This window comes from Cryptomeria japonica, chromosome 5 (assembly GCF_030272615.1).
Source record: "Cryptomeria japonica chromosome 5, Sugi_1.0, whole genome shotgun sequence".
Taxonomy (NCBI): Eukaryota; Viridiplantae; Streptophyta; class Pinopsida; order Cupressales; family Cupressaceae; genus Cryptomeria; species Cryptomeria japonica.
The window spans coordinates 294,292,869-294,301,590 of NC_081409.1; positions in this window are offsets into that span (position 1 = coordinate 294,292,869).

An 8,722-nucleotide genomic window follows, 5' to 3' on the forward strand; every position below is an offset into this window, starting at 1 on the left:
TTTTTTTCAAGGTGTGAACAACACACCTACCAAATGATCAATTCACTCAACAATTTGTGTGACTGGATCCATACTGGTTTAGCCTCTTTCGGTACCAGCATGATGAAAACACTCTACCCCTGGGTGAACCGGTTTAGTATCTTCCCATACTGGTGGGATGTAAACCTATTGGAATTTGTCTATTGGTGGTCAAACCAACACAAAAAACCCATAAGATCTGGCTATCAGATGTGTTAGGGAATACTTGCCTCACAACTGTTCTATTGTCTAATAGTCTTATCGGTTGAGTTTTCCAAACACAACTTAACAAAATTACAAAGGAAAAGAAAAAATAAAGGTAGATTACAATACCCTTTATCTAGTTACACAATTAACCAAAGGATTAGACTCTAACCACAAGTTGAAAGGTTTGTACCCTTACTGTCCTTCCAGACCTAATTAAGCCAATTAGGCCTAATTTACAAAGCAAGTACCCCTTGTATTAGTCCCCCGACTAAAAAAAAACTTCTGAAAGGTTGGGTAAGGTTTCAAACCACCAAATCCAAGGTTTCAAGACATTATCCCATATTCTTTATCTTCTGCAAGTGATTTCCACTTCTACAGTTCAGGCGGTCACATAGAGATGCCTGCCTAGGGTCAATTCAATATCTTCAAACTCGGAGCCTCCTTGCAAACAAATGCCAAAATATTATGATACAATGGACCTTCTAACATTTTCCCATAGGTTGTTTGGTTCTCTGGTGAAAATGTCAGATTAAGGGCATCTTTACAGTGAAACCCTAGGTGCCGACAGGGTTTGTGACCAGTCTGGTTAGATTTGGATGGATCCCTACAATCTGATTGTTAAAAAACCTCAAACTTGATTCAAATGAAAGTTAAGAGAATTCCTTAACTCATTCAATTGGTTTCAGACATCCACCAATCCGTACTGGTCAGAAATTAACAACAAAAGCACAAAATTTCAGAAAACTCCAAGTATATTGTATTGCTCCAAACTCCAAAACATTATCAAATTTCATCAACTTCAACAACTATGCCAATAAAAAATTGGAATAGATTCAAGTGGGAATAATATATCCTCCCTAATGGTTTCCAACCACTTTTCAAATTTTGGAACCATTGGAGGATTAGTTATCCCTTTTTACAACATTTTGCAATGACAACAAAAGTTGTCAACTTGCACTTTTCAACTTTGGTGACTCCAAGGTGTATTCGACCTATTCTATGGATTGGTCTGATGTTTCTAGGACCAATATTTATTTACCTAACTCATGCTTAGACTCCTACGGACCCACATGGTCATTTATCCATGGTGGCTTGTAAAATGCAACCATGACAATGCCTTACATCAATTAGGTCTTATTGACTCACAAAACTATCAACCTATTACCGATGATCATTTTCATCTCATGGGTGATATTAGGCTCTTTTAGAATTCATTTGTGTCTTCCTTTGTTTCTTTGGGTGCTCCCGCACCATACTCCTCGGGTGATTAAATCCAAGTCCACTTGAGACGAGTTCCGACAATGTAGTCCCATGTTTCTTCATCTGGTCTTCATCTATCCATACTGCATCTACCTCAAGGATTCCTTTCCACTAGACAAGGTATTGTTTGTAGACCTTATCCCTATTTTTCTTCACAATCTTGGTGTCCAATATCTTGTCAAGTTTGAGTGGTCCTTGACTTGGAAAGTTTTTCAGTATGTCTGCAACATCCTCCACCGGAAATGTACCATCTTCCTACACTGTACCTTTGAATGGTGTTAGATTTGCAACATTAAAGATTGGGGATATACCTATATATCTGAAGGTAATTGGATTTCATATGTATTGTTCCCAAATTTCTTGAGAATTGGACAAGGTCCAACCTTTCTCAGCATGAGCTTTGTGTTTTTCCCTTTTGGGAATCTCTCCTTTTTCAGATTTGCCCATACCATGTCTCCAACTTGGAACTGCACATCTCTCTTTCTTCTGTCAGCCCGGTCCTTGTACTTCTTTGTACTTCTCTACAATTGCATTCAGACTTGGTCATGAATCTCCTTTATCCCTTCAACAAATTCTTCTCCACAAGCACTGAAATGTTCAGCTGAGGGTAGATTTCTAAATTCTAGTACACTTCTTGGATTCAGTCCATAGACAATTTGGAAAGGGCTCCTTATGTTACTCCTATTGACAGAATCATTAAAGGCATACTATGCTTGGGAGATGATGGAATCCCACTTTTCACCATGCTTCTTGGTGAGGCACCTTAACAAATTTTTGAGTGACCTATTGACCACTTATGTTTGGCCATTTGTTTGGGGATGATAAGTTGAACTAAAAGACAAGTTTGTGCCTAACTTCCTCCATAAAGTCCTCCAAAATGTCCTACAAATTTCACATCTCTGTCCGACACAATGTTCAAGGGTAAACCATTTATTCTCACAAATTCATTAAAGAAAATGTTTGCAACATATGTAGCATCACTTGTGCTCTTGCATGGCGAAAAATGTGCCATCTTGCTAAACATGTCAACAACCACAAAAACACTGTCAAAACTTTTTTGAGTTCTTGGCAAACCCATCACAAAATCCATGCTCACACTTTCCCAAGGTCTTGAAGGAATGGGCAATGGCTGGTATAGTCATGCGTTTGTTCTTGTCCCTTTAGCTTTTTGACACACCACACATGAATCCACAAATTTTTTGACATCTGTCTGCAATTTAGGCCAGTGATAAAATCTTCTCACCAACTCAAGAGTTTTGTCTAATCCAAAGTGTCCCCCCGTACAACCACTATGCTTCTCCTTAATTATGTTATCCCTCATTGAACATTTCAGAATGCATAACTGGCCTCCTTTGAAAAGAATACCATCTTGAATCAAATAATTAGAATACTCTAAATGATACCGACTACCAAACTCGGTGCATACCTTGTATATGTTTTTGAAATCTTCATCTGCAATATACATTCCCTTGAGGGAATCAACTCCTACACTATCCAACTAGATTTATGAAATTGTTAGTGCCCTCCTAGTAAGAGCATTTGCAAATTTGTTTGAGACACCTTTCTAGTGTCTGGTTGTAAAGGTGTAGGCCTGAATGGACTCAACCCACTCCATATGCTTATGGCTCAATTTCTCCTGACTATTTAGGAAACTTAGTACCCGATTATCTGTATACACAACAAACTCTTTGGGAAGAAAATAGTGCCTCCACTTCTTTAGTGCTTGAACTAATGCATACATCTCCAAATCATAGGAAGAATATTTCTTTTTAGCATCATTCAATTTTTCACTAAAAAATGCAATTGGCCTACCTTCCCGACTAAGTACTACACCTATTGCCAAATGACTTGCATCACATTCAATCTGAAAGATTTTGTCAAAATTCGATAAGGTAAGAACTGGTTGTTGTGATACCTTTTTCTTCAACATTTCAAATGCTTCATCTGCTTCCTTGGTCCATGAAAATTTGCACTTCTATCCACTCCTGATGGTTTCTAACATGGGAGTACAAATCTGGCTAAAATTCCTGATAAAATTCCTATAAAAGGTAGCTAGCTAGGCCATTAAAACTCCTTACATCACCAATTTTTCTAGGAGTTGGCCATGTGAGAATGGCATTCACTTTATCAATATCCATTTTCAGATTTCCACTAGAAATCACAAACCCAAGGTAAGTCAGTTCTTCCTGCAAAAACACACACTTTTCCATGTTTATCATTAGTTTCTCTTCATTCAACCTTCTCAAGACCATATCCAAATGTTTTAGGTGCTCCTCCTTTGTCTTGCTAAACACTAAGATGTCATCTAGATAGACTACGAAAAACTTACTAATGAACTTATTCAACACCTCATTCATGAGTCTCATGAAAGTGCTAGGTTCATTTGACAACCCAAATGGCATCACCCTCCATTCATACAATCCTTCATTTTTTTAAAAGCAGTTTTCCATTCATCACTGGCTCTAATCCTTATTTGGTGATAACCACTTTTTTAAATCAATCTTGGAATAATACCTTGCACCTCCTAAACAATCAAGCAAATCTTCTATTATAGGCATAGGGAATCTATACCTGATGGTTATCTTGTTAATGGCCTAAGAATCAATGCACAATCTCCATGTTCCCTCCTTCTTTGGTGCTAAGATAGCTGAGACTGCATAAGGGCTCAAGCTCTTTCCTATCAAACCTTTATCAAGCAACTCTTGGATCTGCCTTGCAACTTCCTCATTTTGTTAGGGAGTCATTTTGTAGGCCGACTTGTTTGGTAAGGTGGCACCGGGAATGAAATCAATGCAATGACTTATCTCCCTTATTGGTGGTAGGGTTCTTGGAAACTCTTTTGTAACTATGTCCTTGTATTTTCTCAACATTTCCTCCACCTCGTCAAGGACTGTCACCCTTTTCTTTTCTACTTTGCCATTTGAAATGGGCTCTTCTTTTTGCCTTGGTACTAACATCACTATAAAAAAAGGTGTTCCCTCTTCCTTGATTGCCTTGAGGAACTCTTTTCCTTCCATGATCATGATCTTGGCCTCCTTCTCCTTCTGATCCTCACTATTATCAGGCAGAAGTATTAATTCAATCACCTTTTCATCTTTGGTGATGGAATAGGTATTATTGTGTCCATCATGATGGGCCTTGAGGTCATATTTCCAAGGTCTCCCAAAAAGATGGCAGACATCCATCTTGACAATATCAAACAAAATTTTGTCTTTGTATGCTCCTATTTGAAATTCAACCCATGATTGCTCTTATACCAAGGTCCATTTTCCTTTATATGGAAATGGATGAGGAATTCTTCTCAATTTTAGTTTCTCTACCATTTCTAAGGATACTAAATTTTCAATTGAACCTGAATCTATTATAACCTTACATAACTTGCCTCTCGCTTTGCATGTGTTCCAGAAGAGTGTCTTCCTATGTGGAGGTTCAATATTGCTTGGTACCTTCAACAATTTTCTCCTCCTCCTCATCATCAATGCTTCTCCTCTCTTTGGAAGTCTGTAGGAATCAGGTGAATTGACACTCTGACAATCAGTGTCCTGAACCAAATATGTTATCCTCTCTCCTTGGGAGCTTGATTCGGTCTTCTTGGGGCACTTAGTTGCGGTACGACCTACTTGATTGTAGTTGTAGCATCTGAAAGGCTCCGAGCTTCTTCCACTAAATCTACCTCTATGGTTGGGTCTTCTTCCTCTGAAACCCCCTCTTGTGTTACCATCTCCATGCTGACTTTCTTGATTAGCCTCTCCTTGTAGCCTAGGACTCTATCCTCTACCATTTATTAGGCCTCTGCCTCTGAAGTTTCTGCCCCCTCTACCTTTGTTATTGTGATCATTCTTTCTCTTTAGCTTCTCCTCTACTCTTAGTGCTAGTTGAAAGCACTTGTTCACTATCTTCGATGCTAGTATGTTGATCTCATCTTGGATACTATATTTCAATCCACTAAGATATCTTGCCACTTTCTCTGATTCCTCCTCATGGTGTTTGGTCCTTAGACTCAACCTATGGAACTCCTCGGTATATGTACTCACATCAAGGTCTTTTTGCCTTAAACCTTGCAACTTCTTGTATACTTGGATTTCATAGTCTACCAAGATGAATTGCACGTTCACTTTTGCCAACATTCTATCCCATGAGGTTATCATACCTCTACCTTCCTTCAACCTCTCTCCTTGGAGGTAATTCCACCAAGTGAGCACTTCTCCTTTCATCTTGGACTTAGCAAAGATAACCTTCTTATTCTCAGGGGTTTCTTTGCATTCAAAATGGTTGTTCAATGCCTCAATCCAATCCATTACTTCTTTTGCATTCATTTTCCCACTAAACATAGGGATGTCATCTTTACCTGATGAGGATTATCTACCAATGGAATTTAGGACCTCAACAAATGCTCTCTGATCTGCAGGTAACTCAACTTCCCGCCTTGGGGTCTCTTCTTCTCCCCCTTGTTCTTCTTTTTCATCAGAGTCACATTCACCCTCCTTTCTTTTGCCTTTGGCCTTCTCTAACTCCCTCACTCTGTTTCAAACATCTCTTCAAACAACTTATTGATGAAATATTGAGACATACTCTTAGGAGGCATGCTTCTAGCCTCTCCCTCACTTCCTTTCATGGACATACACCACAAATTACTTTCCCCAAGCGATCCAACTCATGCTCTGATACTAATATGATGCAGAGCCAACCAACAAACTAGGTGAAAACCTTCTCTCACCCACAACTACTATGTCTAAAACCAGTTATTTTGTTTTCTCAAGGTGTGAACAACACACCTACCAAATGCTCAACTCACTCAATAATTTGTGATCGGATCCATACCAGTTTAGCCTCTTCTGGTACCGACATGATGAAAACACTCTACCCCTGGGTGAACCGGTTTAGTATCTTCCGGTACCGGTGGGATGGAAACCTATTTGAATTTGTCTATTAGTGGTCCAACCAACACAAAACACCCATAAGATCTAGCTATTAGATGTGTTAGGGAATACTTGCCTCACAACTGTCCTATTGTCTAGTAGTTCTACCGGTTGAGTTTTCAAAACACAACTTAACAAAATTACAAAGGAAAAGACAAAATAAAGGTAGATTATGATACCCTTTATCTAGTTACACAATTCCCCAAAGGATTAGACTCTAACCACAAGTTGAAAGGTTTGTACCCTTAGTGTCCCTCCAAACCTAATTAAGCCAATTAGGCCTAATTTACAAAGCAAGTACCCCTTGTATTAGTTCCTCAACTAAAAAAATACTTCTGCAAGGTGGGGTAAGGTGTCAAACCACTAAATCCAAGGTTTCAAGACTTGATCCCATATTCTTTATCTTCTGCAAGTGATTTCCACTTCTACAATTTAGGCGGTCACATAGAGATGCTCGCCTAGGGTCAATTTAATCTCTTTGGACTCGGAGCCTCCCTGCAAACCAACACCAAAATCAATGGACCTTCTAAAATTTTCCCATAGGTTGTTTGTTCCTCTGGTGAAAATGTCAGATTAAGGGCATCTTTACAGTGAAACCCTAGGTGCTGACAGGGTTTGTGACTAGTTTGGTTAGATTTGGATGGATCCCTACAATCCGATTGTTACAAAACCTCAAACTTGATTGGAATGAAAGTTAAGATACTTCCTTAACTCATCTAATTGGTTCGAGACATCCACCAATCCGTACTGGTCAAAAATTAACAACAAAAACACAGAATTTTAGAAAACTCCAAGTATATTGTATTTCTCTAAACTCCAAAACATTATCAAATTTCATCGACTTCAACAACTACACCAAAAACAACCTGTAATCGATCCAACTGGGCATAATATATCCTCCCTAATGGTTTCCAACCACTTTTCAAAATTTGAAACCATTGGAGGATTAATTATCCCTTCTTACAATATTTTGCAATGACAACAAAAGTTGTGAACTTGCACTTTTCAACTTTGGCGATTCCAAGGTGTATTAGACCTATTCCAAGGATTGGTATGATGTTTCTAAGAAAGTAATTTATTTTCCTGACTCATTACTAGACTCCTACTGACCCACATGGTCATTTATCCATGGTGGCTTATAAAATACAACCATGACAATGCCTTACATCAATTGGGTCTTATTGACTCACAAAACTATCAACCTGTTACAAATGATCATTTTCACCTCATGGGTGATATTATGCTATTTTAGACTTCATTTGTGTCTTTGGGTTCTCCTACACCATACTAAAGGAGTATCAATACATTGTGTCAAAAAATATTTTGGAAGGACTTTCACCAATTCAGAGCATCAACCATTACATAGACCTCATTCTCAGAGATAGTTTGCCAAACAAAACTTAGCACACTAGATGAAACTGATAGAGAATGCAAAGGCAAGTAGATAGGTACGAGAGTTGATAAACAAGGGATTGATCCTTGAGAGCCTAATCCCTTGTACAATATCTATTGTCTTGGCACCAAAAAGAGATAAAGAACAAATGATGTGCATAGATTCAAGAAAAATCAACAAGATCACTATCAAGTACAGATTTACCTTGCCAAGGATGGATGACATTATGTATTGTTTGAGTGGTGCAAAATACTTCACCAAGATTGATCTAAAGAGTGGATACCATTAGATAACAATTTGGGAAGGTGGTGATGAGTGGAAGACTGCATTGAAGACTAATGCAGGATTGTATGAGTGGCTAGTCATGCCCTTTGGACTAACTAATGTGCCAAATACATTCATGCGATTGATGAATGAGGTGTTGAAGAAGTTCCTCAGAAATTTCTTTATTGTTTACCTTGATGATATTGAAATATTGTGTTAGGATTGCCAAGGACTTAGAGAGGATATGCCTCCATATTTGCAGTAGTAGATCAATTCTCCAAGATGGTGCATTTCATTCCTTGTAAGAAAACCCATTATGCAGTACACGTTGCTGATCTTTTCTTTTAAGAGATTGTGATATTGCATGGAGTACCCAGAGCATTGTTTTAGACAGAGATATCAATTTTATTAGATATTTCTGGAGAATATTATGGAAGAAGATGATGAAAAACCTAAAGTTTAGTTTCACATTCCATCCCCAAATTGATGGACAAATATAGGTTGTGAACAAAAGCTTGGGAAACCTACTCATATGTTTGGTAGGAGACAAGGTTGGAAATTGGTATTTGATCATATTGCAAGCATAATTTGAATACAATAATTTAGTTAACTAGAGTACAAGGAAGACACCAAATGTTGATATTGTTACCAAAAAGCATCC